This window comes from Cynocephalus volans, chromosome 15, assembly GCF_027409185.1.
Source record: "Cynocephalus volans isolate mCynVol1 chromosome 15, mCynVol1.pri, whole genome shotgun sequence".
Taxonomy (NCBI): domain Eukaryota; kingdom Metazoa; phylum Chordata; class Mammalia; order Dermoptera; family Cynocephalidae; genus Cynocephalus; species Cynocephalus volans.
The window spans coordinates 57,238,473-57,255,586 of NC_084474.1; the positions used below are offsets into that span (position 1 = coordinate 57,238,473).

The following is a 17,114-nucleotide window of genomic DNA, read 5'->3' on the forward strand; positions in this document are numbered from 1 at the left end:
TCTATGAAAGATACATTAAACAGTATCTTAAAATCTTTGATTTCAAACTTTAGTGTATTCAGGAACACCCATAACCTCTCCAACGGATTATGATTGAGTATTCCTGAGCTGTGGCACAGGAATATGTAATTTAACCAGCACACTAAATGATTTGCAAATGGTTAGAGGATGTCATCTTGAGAAACACCTCACATACTTAGTCTTACTTAAGAAGGAACTATTAATTTGCAAATTTTTATTTGGTCATTAAACAACTGTGTATCAATTACTTGTTATTTTCCTATATTTGCCACCTGTTTTGTTTCCATTTGAAGTGGTATCATCCTCAGAGGAGGAGTTCTGAACCTGGGGTCTATGGCAAACTTTAAGGAGTCTATGAAGCCTATGAAATGGTATCTAAAATGTTGTGTATCTATGCATTTTTCTAAGGCAATTTTATGAGATTCTTTAAAATCCATAACTCAAAAAACTTAAGTAGTGTCACAAAAAATTAAATGTCAAAAATACTTATATAATCATGGTGGTGGTGGTGGTGGTGGTGGTAGTGGTAGTAATATTAGTACTAGTAGTACTATAAGTAGTAGTTGTTGTCATAGCACCTAACAATCACTGAGCACATACTGAGATCCACGCACTATGCCTAGTTTACTTTATTTATTAGTCACACACACAAAAACTGAGGTAGCTGTTCCTATTTCCATCTTACATACAGAAAAATGAAGGCCTAGAGACACAAAATTTTCTTGAACACTATTCAGATTGTGGTTTTTTTTGGGGGGGGGGGTTTGTTGTCTTTTTGTGACCCGTAAGGGGATCGCAACCCTTGGCTTGGTGTCATCTGCACCGCGCTCAGCCAGTGAGCGCACCGGCCATTCCTATATAGGATCCGAACCCGCGGCAGGAGCGCCGCTGCGCTCCCCAAGCGCTGCACTCTCCCGAGTGCGCCACGGGGCTGGCCCCAGATTGTGTTTTACATGAATGCTACTCTCTGAAATTGTGAAAGGAAATCTCCTGTTAGGGAAGCAACATGGTAAAACAAAAAGAGCAAAATATCTGAGGCTAAATAAACGTGGCTTCGGATATAGGCAGCATTACTTGCCCTGTCATTACATGGCTTAAGACAAATCACTACTTATTATTGTTACTTGTGGAAGTCAAAATAATTGTAGTTATCGTTCAATGTACTTAATTCTGAGAACTCAGCTGAACGTCACACAGAACTTAATTTAGGGAGGGTGTACAAGATTTTGACAACATGTGCAGACAGCTGACACACATCAAGAGGAATCTTCTTACACACATTTACTCAAATGCTGCTGTCACACTCCACTAGAGAGGAAGGGAAGAGGGGAATCCTTAAGGCACTGCAACTGTAATACAATTTTTACATTGTACTACCAACAAAATAATCTAAAACTAATTATAAATATTTGTAATATAATTAAATATAAAATAATGCACTGCTATTTCTTCTCCTTCTAGTACTTTTGTGAAAAATAACTCCTAACACGTATTCTTAGTCCTGTGGTATACCATTAACCCTAATTTTTTCTCCACCAACTTTCTGGCCTGCCATAGTTCTTCCAGCCTTACTTAGACCTCTCCCTGAGTATCAACTCTCCAGTGTTCAGTAACCAACTTATGATTTCTCCTATAATCATCATCTATAAATTAAAAGATAAACTGAGAATGACCTATCTATCTCTGTGGAGGAACAAGATTAAGGAGTCAAACTATATGTTTATCTCTGTTGCCCCCTTGAACGCTACTGTTAAGAAATTTTTTAGGGCCCTAAACTAATGAGGAAATGAAAATGAAAAGACAAAAGCTGAATGGACAGTTCTCAAAGAGGCAAGAGCTTTCATTAGCATTTTGGAAGATGGATATGTGATGATCAAGCAGCAACAAGTAAAACAGAGAAAAGTGCCTACAGGTGATTAAACCAAGAAGCAAGTTGATCTTCAATAAGCCCTAGAAAGATAAAAAGTAAAGAAAACAGGCATTTCACAGGTAGAAATGCACATGAGGCTAAAAAGATGAGGAATGACCGCAAGTCTATCTAATGACCACAGGTTCTTTCTCTTAATTCATGCAGACAAGCAATTACCCCACACTCATCCCGCAGAAGACAGAGGGTTCACTTTGGAGAGGTTGAACCAGCAGGACTCTGGACTAAGGAATATGAAATACAACCCCCCCCCCCAAAAAAAGGATGCATGCTAAACATGGGGAATTATCTAAAAATCTGTATAGAGTATACATACTGAATGAGATCTCCCATTCTATTACTCTCTAAGAACTCTGAGTGCCAGGCTTATAACACCAGCAGAAACATGGAAGGACTTCTCTATGTGCAAACTGACCATCCCAAGAAAAAGGAACCAGAGATACTGATAATTATCTATCAACAAAAAATGAGTTGTATCCAATTCTCTCCTACAATGACACCAGACATTAAAGAAGTTCCAACCTCATACAGAAGTTCCAATTGGTTATTTAGTACTTTATTCCACAATATGAAGGATCATCAAATATTAGATGGAAGTCACTAATGTGTCAGGCAGAGAATTTTCAAAAACACAGAGAAAAGAAACAGGGCAAACATACAATGCAGGGAGCAGAAGAAAACTTCAAGAACTAATACTAACTCCTATTTTCAGAGAGTACAGAAGATACTGCAACAAGAATGGAAGTTTATTTGAAATTCTCAAAGAACAAAAAAGAGCTCTTAGAAATTAAAAAACATGTTATTTCTCCTTAAATTAAGAGAAAGAATGAAAAACAAAGTTGAGAAAACCTCCCATAAATTAAAATACAAAAATCCAAAGAGATTGAAATTGGGAGACAAATGACAGTAAAATGAAAGGATCACCCTAAGCAATCCAATATCTGAAAACCAAATGCTCTAAAAAGAACTGTTAAAATGAAAATAATCAAAGATATAATTCAAGAATATTTCCCAAAACTGAAAAATGGGAGTTCCAATTTTAAAAGGTCTACCATATACCCACCACACATAAACACAAAAACACACACACATAAACACATACCACCTGAATATTAGGGCTAAAGAGAAGCTCCAGAAAGTTTTCAGGATTAAAAAAAAAGAAAAAAAAGACACATAAAAACAAAAATAGGTAACTTACAAAGGCTAAACAATTAAAATGGTGTCACACTTCTCAACAGCGATACCAAAAGAAAGAAGACAATAAAGCAATGCTTTTAAATTCTGTGGGAAAATGACTCGCAACCTAAAAATCTATACAAAGCCAATCAATCAATCAATCAATCAATCACATATAAAGGTAAAATAAAGATTCATTCAGACATACTAGATCTGAAAAAAGTTTTCTTCCTATGCTAGAAAGATAACTAGAAGATTCTGCTCCACAAAAAAAGAGAGAATAAAACAAGAAAGACTAATACATGTGATCTAGTAAACAGGGAATCCTACATAGAAGAAAAGGGAATCCAAGGACAATGATAAAAGGAAATTTCAGGACATCTCTATGGTAGGCCTAGAGAGCAAACAGAAATAGAAGAAGAAGGAAAGTATACTAAAAGAATAATGACTCTGGAAATTAAAACTAATTATCTGCATTTGAACATACTCAGAGAAGACATGTTTCTGTCAATTTAGGAGAATTAATTAAAAATAAGTACATAAAACATTAGTCAAATAACAACAAAAAACAAAACAAGCCAATTATTAATTGTAACATAAATGACTCATATATACATCGTCATAATATATTCATATTAAATGTAGATTTAAGTAAAAATTATTATATAATTATATTCAAAGATTTAGGGGAAAGGAAGACTAGAGACAGAGACACAGACAGTGAGTGTTGGTCCTAAAAGCTAAATCCTTTGTGGTAGGCAGAATTATGCACCCCCTAGAATATGTCCATATCCTAAATACCTGTAAATATGCTATATTACAAGGCAAAGGAGAATTAAGGTTCTTAATAAACTGATCTTGAAATAGGGAGATGATTCTAGATTATTCAGATGAACCTAATGTAAACAGAAGATTATCTAAATGTCCAACAGCAGATGAATGGATCAAAGAAAAACGTAGTATGTATATACAATGGAATACTATTCAGCCATAAAAAGAATGAAATCCTGTCATTTGCAGCAACATGAATGGACCTGGAGGTCATTATGTTAAGTGAAGTAAGACAGGCACAGAAAGACAAATACCACATGATCTCACTCATATGTGTAATCTTAAAGAAAAAAAAAAGTTGACATTATAGAGACAAAGAGTAGAATAGTGGTTAACCAGAAATTGGGAAAGGGAAAATACGGATAGGTTAGGCAACCAGTACAAAATTACAATCAGATAGGAGGAATAAGTTCTCCTACTGTGTTCTATTGCACAGTAGGGTGTCTATGGTTAACAGCTAAATTTTGTATATTACATAATTGCTAGAGGCTTTTGAATGTTTTCACCACAAAGAAATGACAAATGCATAAGGTGATATTAACTACCTTGACTTGATCATTATACTATATAAGTATATCAGATTGTACCCCATATGAACATGTACAATTACAATGTCAATTAAAATAAATTTTAAAATAGAATGAAATAAAAAGTAACCTCCAAACATGCAAGTCACAGTGGTAATTAAGTGACAGAACTGAACTTTATTCACAAGGAACAAAACACAGTCTTCTCTAGCAAGAGCTTACTTTTCATTTTTCATACCCACTTGCATCTCAGCAATCCCTGTACATATTGCTTTAATCACCAGCAAAAAGAGAGTCAACAGGCATTTACTGACCAAACCTATCTACAGATCAGCTTCTCTGCTTCTTAACTTTTTTTTAACATCAACAATGGCAAATAAATATTTGACAAGTAAAGACTCAGCTTCATAGTGACAGAATAATGATAAGACATGCCTAGATTTAAAGCGATATATTCTGCCACCTAGCTTATGACATAATTCTTAATATAAAATAATGATTAACAACATAAAATTTTCTTTTAACTCTACAATTACATCAATCAGTCTCTCTCCCTCATGTCTTTGTCACACTAACCCTATACGTTCTTGGAAAACTTATTTGCATAATTACCAAGAATTAACCTCACAGAAAACACCACATGCTGGTGAGGATGGGGAGCAACAGGACCTCTCATTCATTGCTGGTGGGAATGAAAAATGGTACAGCCATTTCAGAAAAGTTTCTTCCAAAACTAAACGTACTCTTAGAATATAATCCAGCAGATGTGCTCTTTGGTGTCCACCCAAAGGAGCTGAAACTTACATCCACACAAAAACACACACAGAAATATTTATAGTAGCTTTATTTATAATTGCCAAAACATGGAAGCAACCAAGATGTCCTTCAGTAGATGAATGGATAAACTGTGGTACATCCAAACAGTATAATATTAGCACTAACAAGAAATGAGCTATCAAGTCATGAAAAGGCATGGAGGAACCTTACATCCAAATGACTAAATGAAAGAAACCAATCTGAAAAGGCAAGATACTGTATGATTCTAACTAAATGACATTTTGGAAAAGGAAAACATATGGAGATATAAAAAAGATCAGTAGTAGAAGGGTTTGCAGGGTGAAGGAAGAGGTAAATAGAGCACGCAGGATTTTTATGGCTGTGAAAACATTCTGTATGATACTATAATGATGGATATTTATCATTATTTTGTCCAAACCCATAAAATGTACACCAAAAGTGAACCCTAAATGTACAACACCAAAAGTGAGCCCTAAAGTAAACTATGGAATCCAATGATTATTACACATCAGTAGGGGTTCACCAATGTAACACTCTGATAGGGATCTTGATAAAGGGGGAGAGGCTATGCATGTGTTGGGGTAGGGGGTACAGGGGAAATCTCTATACCTTTCTCTCAATTGTACTGTCAACCTAAAATTGCTCTAAGAAAAAGTCCTAAAAAATTTTTTTAATAAAAAGAACCTACTCCTTTTCAAGCTTATTGATTAACTTTGATTGCTCTGCTATGTTGATTCCAACCAAGTATGAACATTATTGGGTACAAGAGAATAGAAAAATAAAACTTTTTTATTTGGAAGGGGACAAAGCCTGGTTAGAATACCGAGGAATTTATAACTTCTAGATATAGTCTGACAAGATTCAATAACTCACTCTGGCTGGAAAGTGTAGGGTCACTAGATTGTACATGCTTAAAAGAAGGGAATTCCAGATAGCTTAGCATAGTACTTCAAATATATGTCAAGAACAAATAATTTTCTTTATCCTTGACATCTTCATTACCAAGTATGGGAAACTAAAAAACTAACATTTATGTTGGTAGATCATGTCTTAATATCTTTCCTCTCTGGCTGCCTTTAAAGGTTTGTGCTTGTTCTTTAGCATACCAGAGTTTCACCAAAATATGCCTATTTAGAGGTTTCAGTTTGTTTTTCCTACTCGGGATTTATGATTCTTAAATCTGAAGATTCATATCTTGCATCAATTTTTTCAGGGGAAAAAAGTCTCTATTGCTTCTTTCCTACTCTCTCCTTATGACAGTCAATAGACATACGGAAAGAATCTTCTCATTCTAGCATCCACATCTATTGAACTACATTTCACACTTTTCATTTCTATTTTCAGTGCAGTGTTCTGATAGTTTCTTATAATCACCTTCAAATTCACTAACAGCGTCTTTGGCTGTGTATTAATATCTGTTGTTAAATACATTCAATGACTTATGACCTCCAAAGATTGCATTTTTCTTTTAAAAATTCTCTAGTCTTTTTTGATAATATCTTAAGATTCTCACATACTTTCAACTCCATCTTTTACTTTTATCATTTTAAACATAGTCATTTTATATTGTTTCCGACAATTGTATTATCTGACATTCTAGGAGTCTAATTTTGTCATTGTGAGTTTCCACTCACTTGCTCTTAGTAGGTTATTTCCTCAAGTTCTTTGTAATTTGGGATTGTGAGTATTCAAGTCTTTTCTTTTGAAAATACACTACCAGAGCTGAGGGTACATGCCACAACAAATATTTGCATTTACTATTAGGTATCCAGAGATGTAACCAGACTACTCAGGATCACATTTTAACTACTATTGGTTTGATAGTTCCTAAATCATGCAAGAAATTAAGATCTGAGTGAGGACGGGATTATGGTTATAAATTCTCCAGGAAAGCATCCTTCCCCTTTGCAATCAAGGCTAACACAAAAACCTTGGTTGTTAAAACATGAGAGGCATAGATCTTTAAAACAGTCTACCTTTTCACAAGTTCTTTCAAGTAATGAACTTATAGAAGTGGAACATCATTTCCAGTTCCTCCTTTCTTGTTCCCCACCCTCTTTTGGTGACTAAAACGCAAGCCCATTAGTTACTGAAGTTGCAATAGCCCACTGGGGCAGCCAAAGTATCAGTGCCTCTTTCCTACTCTGGTTTTCTGTTTTCTCTATGTTTTTTAGATTTTTTTAGAGGTCATGCTGTATGTTTCTTAGGTAAAAGTAACTTATATATGAATTTTCTCCCGCCTGATAGTTCATCTGTGACAGATGAGGAATCAACGAGAATTTTTCAGGTTAAATACTGCAGGGTATGCAGAGACATTAAACACATGATGAACCCCAAAATTTACTTAAATACTCTGTTTCAGTTTTCTCATTTGTAAAATGGGTATAAATCACTAGCTATTTTACAATTAGTCATGAGCACTATGTGCAGTGATAAACAGTGCATTTGGCATGTAAGTGCTCAATCAATATTAGCTACTATATTGTCATTATTGTTGTTGTTATTACAAACAATACAAGATTCAACTGGGGAATTTCAGTTCATATACAGTACATTAAAGAGAATTAAGGGAGTTTATTGAAAGATACACTACTAATCAATAGACCTTTATTCTAGTAAAAACTCTGCCATCAAACAACGGTGTAATCTTGGATTTAAACTTCTGTGGCTCAGTTTCTTCACCTGAAAAAATGAGGGATTGGATTTTGATTATGACTAAGATTGCTTTTAGCTCTAACAGCTGTAATTAGCTGCAGTGGATGGACAAGATTAAATATTAAAGCCTAGTATTGGCATAAAAATAGACAATAGACCAATACAATGGAATAGAGAGCACAGAAATAAACCCATGCTCTTACAGCCAATTGATTTTTGACAAAGGTGCAAAGAATATAAGTGGGTAAAGGAAAGCCTCTTCAATAAATGTTACTAGGAAAACTGTACATACACACAGAAAATTGAAACTAGACCCCTATCTCTCACCATACCAAAAAATCAACTCAAAATTGATTAAAGACCTAAATTTAAGACCCGAAACTAGGAAACTACTAGAAGAAAACATAGGGAAAACTACACAAAATGGGAGTAGGCATAGCTTTTTTGAGTGAGACTACAAAGAAACAGGCAACTAAAGCAAAAATACATAAATGTGACTACATCAAATTAAAAAGCTTCCTCACAGCAAGGGTCAACAAAGTGATGAGATGACCTACAGAATGGGACAAAGTGTTTGCAAACTACACAGACATGGGACTAAGATCCAGAATATATAAGGAACTCTACTCAACAGCAAAACAACAAATAACCCAATTTAAAAACGGGCAAAGGACCTGAATAGACATTTCTTGAAAGAAGACATACAAATGGTCAATAAGCACATGAAAAATGCTCAAAATCACTAATCGACAGAGAAATGTAAATTAAAATCACAATGAGATGTCATCTAACCCCAGTTAGAATGCCTATTACCAACAAGACAATAACAAATGCTGGCAAGGATGCAGAGAAAACAGAACCTTCCTACATTGTTGGTGGGAATGTAAATTGGTACAGCCATTGTGGAAAACAGTATGGAGGTTCTTCAGAGAACTAAAAATAGATCTAGCCTACAACCCAGCTATCCCACTACTAGGTATATACTCAAAGGAAATGAAATCAATATATCGAAAAGACACCTGCACTCCCATGTTCATCCTAACACTATTCAGAATAGACAAGAGATGGAATCAACTTAAATGTCCGTCAACAGATGAATGGATGAAAAAAAAAACTGGTATATATACACAATGGAATACTATTCAGCTAAAGAAGAAATGATATCTTATCATTTGCAGCAACATGGATGGATCTAGAAACCATTATATTGAGTGAAGTCAGGCACAGAAAGACAAACACTGCATGGTCTCACTCAAAACAAATACCACATGATCTCACTCTTGAAATCTTAAAAAAAAAAAAAGTAGCTCTCATAAAAGTAGAGAGTAGAATAATGGTTACTGAGGCCAGAGGAAGGAAGATGGGGGGAGAGGAAGTGGTGGACTAACGGGTATGCTCTATACCCTAAGTAAATCATTGTGCAGCATTTCCATCTACTGAAACAACACACTGAGCCCTACAAAAATGTACAAGTAAATGTTAAGATAAAAAAACTAAAATTAAAAAAAAAAATAACATGATGGGATACGAAAAAGAAAAGTGGGCTTTCAGGTAGCAATATTCAGAATACTTTTTAAAGGCAAAGAAAATTTATAGTAACTAAAGTAGTTATGTTTTGAATAAACAGAAGAAAACAATATGAAAGAGGTAAAGTAGGTGATGAAAGATGAGCTAAAATTTTAAAGGAATAACTATAAACTTGTTTCCAAACTTATTTCGCAAGGAAAACTTTACAAAACCTTGGTATCTCCCTCTAGCCTCTGGAACTACAATGCCAAGTGAAGAATTATTATAAATTATTGCTGTGATACCAATAACAATGTGATACAAATTAGAGTGTTTGTTTCTATACATCAAAGTTCTTGGTTGAAATAACAAATAATACCCAATGAGTAGTTATAATCATTTAGTACTACCCTCATACATGAAATTTTAAAAAATAACATGTCAACAGCTGAAACCACGTCCAGCCCGTGAACACAGGCCCCTAGCCCTCTCCGCTCCGCCGCCGGCGTCGGTTCACATCCTCCACCCAGCTCACCATGGATGATGATATTGCTGCACTCGTCATCAACAGCTCCGGCATGTGCAAGGCTGGCTTCACAGGCACCGATGCCCCCTGGGACGTCTTCCCTCGACACCAGGGCATGATGGTGAGTATGGGTCAGAAGAACTCCTACGTGGGTGACGAATCCCAGAGCAAGAGAGGCATCCTGACCCTTAAGTACCCCATTGAGCATGGCATCATCACCAACTGGGACGACATGAAGATAATTTGGCACCACACCTTCTACTATGAGCTGCATGTGACCCCCGAGGAGCACCCCGTGCTGCTGACCGAGGCCCCACTGAACCCCAAAGCCAACCGTGAAAAGATGACCCAGATTATGTTCAAGACCTTCAACACCCCAGCCATGTATGTGGCTATCCAGGCTGTGCTGTCCCTGTATGCCTCTGGCCACACCACTGGCATCGTGATGGACTCCAGTGACGGGGTCACCCACACTGTGCCCATCTATAAGGGGTACGTCCTCCCCCATGCCATCCTGTGTCTGGACCTGGCTGGCCGGGACCTGACAGACTACCTCACGGCTACAGCTTCACCACCACGGCTGAGCGGGAAATTGTGCATGACATCAAGGAGAAGCTGTGCTATGTCATCCTGGACTTCAAGCAGGAAATGGCCACAGCAGCCTCCAACTCCTCCCTGGAGAAGAGCTACAAGTTGCCTGATGGTCAGGTGATCACCATCGGCAACGAGAGGTTCTACTGCCCTGAGGCTCTCTTCCAGCCTGCCTTCCTAGGCATGGAACCCTGTGGCATCCACGAAACTACCTTCAACTCCATTATGAAGTGTGATGTGGACATCCACAAGGACCTGTACGCCAACACAGTGCTGTATGGTGACACCACCATGTACCCAGGCATCGCAGACAGGATGCAGAAGGAGATTACAGCCTTGGCACCTAGCATCATGAAGATCAAGACCATCACTCCCCCTGAGCACAAGTACTCTGTGTGGATCAGTAGCTCCATCCTGGCCTCGCTGTCCACCTTCCAGCAGATGTGGATCAGAAGCAGGAGTACGACAAGTCTGGCCCCTCCATCATCCACCACAAATGCTTTCTAGGCAGACTGTTACTTAGTTGCATTACACCCTTTCTTGACAAAACCTAACGAGATGAGATTGGCATGGCTTTATTTGGTTTTTTTTGTTTGGTTGGTTTTTGGGGGGGAGGGGTTGGCTTGACTCAGGATTTAAAAACTGGAACGGTGAAGGTGACAGCAGTCGGTTGGAGGGAGCATCCCCAAAGTTCTACAATGTGGCCAAGGAATTTGATTGTACATTGTCCTTTTTTTAAAATAGTCATTCCAAATATTGTGAGATGCATTGTTACAGGAAGTCCCTTGCCCTCCCAAAAGCCACCCCACTTCTCCCTAGGGAGAATGGCCCAGTCCTCACCCAAGTCCACACAAGGGAGGTGACAGCATTGCTTTTGTGTAAATTATGTAATGCAAATTTTTTTAATCTTCCCCTTAATACCTTTTTATTTTGTTTTATTTTGAATGATCAGCCATTGTGGCCCCCGTTTCTGTCCCCCAATTTGAGATGTTTGAAGGCTTTTGGTCTCCCTGGGAGTGGGCTGAGGTGTAGAGGCAGCCAGGGCTTACCTGTACACTGACTTGAGACCAGTTCAATAAAAGTGCACACCTTAAAGTGAGAAAAAAATAAAATAAAATAAAATAATTAAAAAACAAAAAATAACGTGATAAAATATGAAAATAAAAACTTAAGAATAAACAGAATGCCTGCTTCTTGGATTAGGTAATATCATAACACATACGGAAAGGAAATATATGAAACTAAGGTCTCAGTAATAACCACTGGTAGAAATATCTAAAGGACTGCTGTGCAAAAGTCATATTATATTAAACCTCATATTCCAAGTTTAATATAAGCCAAAGGGGGAGGAAAGGGAGAAGAAACCATCAATATTGGGCACCAAATTTTAGAAAATATACTATGTAAGCATTAGGGCAAAAAATAAAATGAGATCATTTCAGGAAATAGGCCTAGAGTCTATTTTAAAACACCTTACTGTAAGCACAATAGGGCAAATGTGGCAAAGATTGTTTTTTAATTTTTAAACATGCATAAGAACGTTACATTACTACCTGAAAAAATAAAAGGAGACATAACAAAAGGCAAATTTATCTTTTAAATTAAGGAAACACTGCACATGCGCACATGCGTGTGTGGTATATGTGTGTGCGTGTGTGCATATGTGTTTTGTGGGAGTTGGTGAAGAACACACCAAAATAAAAATAAATCAACATTCACTTCACATAGGACAAAATCATTCTCCTTTCAATTCACATTCTTCCACAAGGTACACTCAATTCTGCCACAAGGTAAAAATTGTCTAATTACCTGACCAAGATGAAACCTGGACTCCAACAAGCTCTTCTTTATTATGAGAACTCTGACTGCATACAACCAAGATTCAGTCTTGCTACTTCAATTGCACTCCAATCCATGACAAAATCAAAGGCCTACTGCACATAGCGCTGTACTGTTTCTCACTGTGTAGGGTGATCAGGTGCCTTGGCCCAGTTAACCATCACACTTCCCTGAAGGCCATGAGCTTCTGGATAAGAATTTGCTTCTACTAGACTTTCATCCTGGCTTAAGGATGCAAATTTCTGTCTGTATCTATACATAATCATCTACTGATAGCCCCTCATGCATGCACTAACTTTGACTCATGAATTTCTTTCATTCACTCACTCATTTATTCAATAAATGAAACTACTATATACCAGACTCAGCCTGGCACTGCAGGAGTAAACAAGATCAATTCAGGCTCTTTTCTCATGAAACTCACAATCTTGTGAGAGAAGCATTCATTAAAACAATAATTACACAAATATACACCTACTTGATATTGTGAAAAGTGCCTAAAAGAAGACTTTAAACTGCTATTAAAACGTAAGGAGGGAAAGAATGGGAGAAAATATTTGCAAATCATGTATCTGATGAGAAACTGATATCCAGGATATAAACAAAACTCCTAAAATTTAACAAGAAAACAACCCACTTCAAAAATGGGCAAAGGACTTGAACAGACATTTCTCCAAAGAAGATATACAAATGGCCATTAATCACATGAAAAGATGCTCAAAATCACTAATTATTAAGAAATAGCAAATCAAAACTACAGTGAGATACCACGTCACACTTATTAGGATGATTCCTATCAAAAAACAGAACACAAGTGTTATTGAGTATGTGGAGTAACTGGAATCCTTGTGCACTGTTGGAAAGAATGTAAAATGGTACAGCTACTGCAAAAAGCAGTATGGCGGTTCCTCAAAAAATTAAAAATAAAACTACCATAAGATCTACCAGTTGCATTTCTGGATATATACCCATAAAAACTGAAAGCAGGGTCTCAAGGAGATATTTGTATATCCGTGTTCACAGTAGCATTATTCACAATAGCTGAAACATGGAAGCAACCAAAGTATCCATCAAAGGATGAATAGTTAAATAAAATGTGATATATACATACAATGAAATATTATTCAATCTTAAAAAAAAAACAGAAAATTCTGACACATGTTACAACATAGATGAACTTTGAGGACATCATGTCAAGTGAAATAAGACGGTTACAAAAACATAACTAGTGTAATGATTCCACTTATTTGAGGTATTTGGAGTAGTCAAAATCACACAGACAAAAAGTAGAATGGTGTTTTACAAAAAGCAAAATGGTGTTTTCTAGAGGCCTGGAGGAGCGGAGAATGGGGAGCTATGGTTTAATGGGTATAGAGTTTCAGATCTGCAAGATGAAAAGAGTTCTAGAGATGAATGGTGGTAATGGTTGCACATCATTGTAAGTGTATTTAACACCTAAAAATGCTGAAGATGGTAAATTTTATGTATTTTACCACAGTAAAAGAAAAAGGAAAAAACCTTATTAAACTGTACTCTTAAAATAGATGCAGTCTATTATTATGTAAGTTATACCTCAATGAAGTTTTTATTTTAAAAAAAAATATGCACAAAACATGAGAGAGATTGAACTAGTCTGAGGAGTCTTTAAAAAGTACCACTTAAGCTGTGACAATTTCACACATACAGCATACTGTCTCTGCCTAAACACAGTGTTACAACCAGGGTGTCAAACAGATTGCCAGTATAGACACCATTCATTCCCCCAAAGGGCCATATACTGCCACGTTCCATTTTCATTTTCATAAAGGTAATAGTAATAACAGATAAGGTACACTGACTCCTTGAGCACACAAAACCTGGTAGGGGAAAAAATTATTATAATTGGAAGTCAAGTATGACCCTTTGTAAGATTTTAACATGTCTCTATTTTGATAACAAAAATAACTATTCACAGGGAAAAGTCAAAACCTTTAATTTGCTAAAACTTTCAAAACTTCTTTAACAAATGCACTAAAGCTCAATGAATCACTTAATAAAGCACCTAATAGGCATTTGATGAATAAATGAATCCATGAATCCAAGGATGAGTCAATAAATGACTAGTAAAGAATACAAAAAGCAAATTCACATAAGGGGAAACAAAGCAGTAAAAAGACACGACAAAAAATCAATCTTACTGAAACTAAAGTGAATTTAAAAGAAAAGTGAAGCATCATTTGTATGAATAATCTACAACATTTAATGTTGCTGAGGCTTCATTAAAACAACTATCACCCTTCATCCCCAGTTGTATTATATATTCATGGAATGATTTGGGAGACCAATATTTATAATGTGTTAATTTTTAAAGTTTGTAATCAGTTATGAAATTATTTCAGCTGTAAGAATTTATCCTGAATAAATAACTAAAAAGAAGAAAAACTGCTGAAACTACATCAGCAAAAATCAGGAAACACTTTAAATATCAGAGAAGAAGAGAATGGTTAGGTGCATTATGAAATATCAATATTCCATTATTATTAAAAATCTATGTCACTGATATTTATGTAAAACCATGAAAATGTACTTTATCGGGAAATGATAAATATAACAATAGAACATAAAATGGCATATATGATCACAATGATATGAAAACTGCATAGAAAAATATTAGAAATTATATAGAACTTAATTTTATTGTATGAAAGATGAAATTTTGTAAAACTTCATACATAATGTAAAAAATTAACTTTATAAGTTTTGGAAACTTTATATAAACTCACATGGTAAAGTTTCACAGTAAAAACTAAAGACAATTCTAACTGTAGGTAGAATCAAGAGGCAATAACAAAAAACCCTCACTAATATTTATATCTCCAAACTTATAAGTGAAAAGAAAGAGGACAAGCAGAATATATAAATTTACAAATAACTCAGTTTTTCCAATAAATAACCCAACTACAAAAATATAATGGAAGAAGATATCAGGACTCATTATATATTTAAAAGATATGTGCAAGAGGAGGAAGAATAGAAATAATATCTAATCTATACATAAATTGAACTCTAAATTATTCTCAAATCACTGCAGCCAATACCCCTAAAGAACAAATGTTGCTATAGCTAAATTCAGAGCAGGATATCATATCACGTAGCTTACGGATGGTTAAGCTAAGAAATAATACCATCAACAAATGGGAGACTGCTGAAGGTCACATATAGCCTATTCCAAACAAAGAGAAAACATAATTAAAATTTTTTAAAAGACAGTTTTTCTTAAGTAATTATAAAAATAAATAAACTAGGTCCACTTCAGTGTGACGAGGTAGACGTACTTTTCCTTACTTCTCATGCTAAGTACAACTAAATACCAAACATCATATATAACAAAAAATAAAGACTCTGAAAGGTAGAGAGAAGAAGGAATTCTAGTTAGGGACTTCTGGATCCAAGAACAACACAATGGTAAGATTCATGGGTTTTGTTTTGCCTCATATATCCCAAACGTGAAGCTGAAGAAACCAGTACCCAAAAAGACCAAAGGGTACAGACACAAAAAGTCCCAACAAAAACCTGCTCTCTCTAGCCAACAGACCAGAAAAGAGCATCCTAGCAAGACAGATAACTTTAAGACAATAATTGTTCTACTCCAGCCAAACACCACTACAAAAACTGTGGCAAAGGTCAAGCAGGGAGCTTAAACTTCCACATTCAGTATGCACTAACCCCAACAACCCCACCTGAGTAGAAGAGAAGGATGAATAGGGAGCCTAGACTTCCAACCCAATCCAGAAGTAAGGTGGTACCCCTACCCCTTCTAGATGCGATGGTATCAAAGGATACTTAATGGAGAGCCAAAAATTTCACCAACCCCCAGCAATAACAAGCAACCTCACCACTACCACAGGGTCAGTGGAGGCCTCAAGGAGAGCAATAATTAGGCAATCCAACCACTCCAAGACAGAAATGTATTAATGGAGGCCTAATTAAAAGCCGAAATTTCCACCCTGGGCCAGTAATAATAAGAATCCCCCCTGCACTTAGATACCAATGGAGGCCAAGTGGAGAATTTGGACTTCTACCCCTACCTGCCAGCAATAAGGGGACATATCCCCTTTCACTACTGGAGCATTTTCCGAGAAAGCCAGCTAAAACAGAAACTTTAAATTAAGATCCAGAATCTCAGAACACAATATCCAAGATGTCCAGGTTTCAGATGAAAATCACTAGTCATACCAAAACCATGAAGATTCCAAAGTGAAAAAAGATAATCAGTTGATGTCATTGAGGTGACACAAATGTTAAAACTATCTGAGAAAAATTTTAAAGTAGCTATCATAAAAATCCTTCAGTTAGCAATTACAAGCATGCTAGAAACAAATGAAAATAGAATTATTTTAGCAAAGAAATAGGAAGTTACAGTTAGAAGGAGAAAGAGGAGGAGGAGGAGCAGGAGAAGGAGAAGTTGATGACATAAAAACGAACCAAACAAATTTTAGAATTGAAAAATGAGGAAGAGGAGGAGGAGGAGGAGACAGTAACATAAAAATGAACCAAACATATTTTAGAATTGAAAAAAGAGGAGGAGGAGGAAGAGGTGGAGGCAGCAGAGGCAAAAACATAAAAACAAACCAAATTTTGGAATTGAAAAATGCAATAACCAAAACAAAGAAATGTTCAATAGAATGGAGAGGGCAGAGTAAAGAATCACAAAATTGGATAGAACAATAGAAATTAC

The 17,114-nt window shown here is 36.0% G+C and overlaps 1 protein-coding gene and 1 pseudogene across 2 annotated transcripts in view; one reads left to right on the top strand and one right to left on the bottom strand.

Annotated features, from left to right (window-relative positions):
* VPS13B (vacuolar protein sorting 13 homolog B) overlaps nucleotides 1-17,114 on the bottom strand; it is a 794,525-nt gene that overhangs the window by 571,460 nt on the left and 205,951 nt on the right. The window lies entirely within an intron of this gene.
* LOC134364137 (actin, clone 302-like) lies at nucleotides 9,975-11,112 on the top strand (annotated as a pseudogene).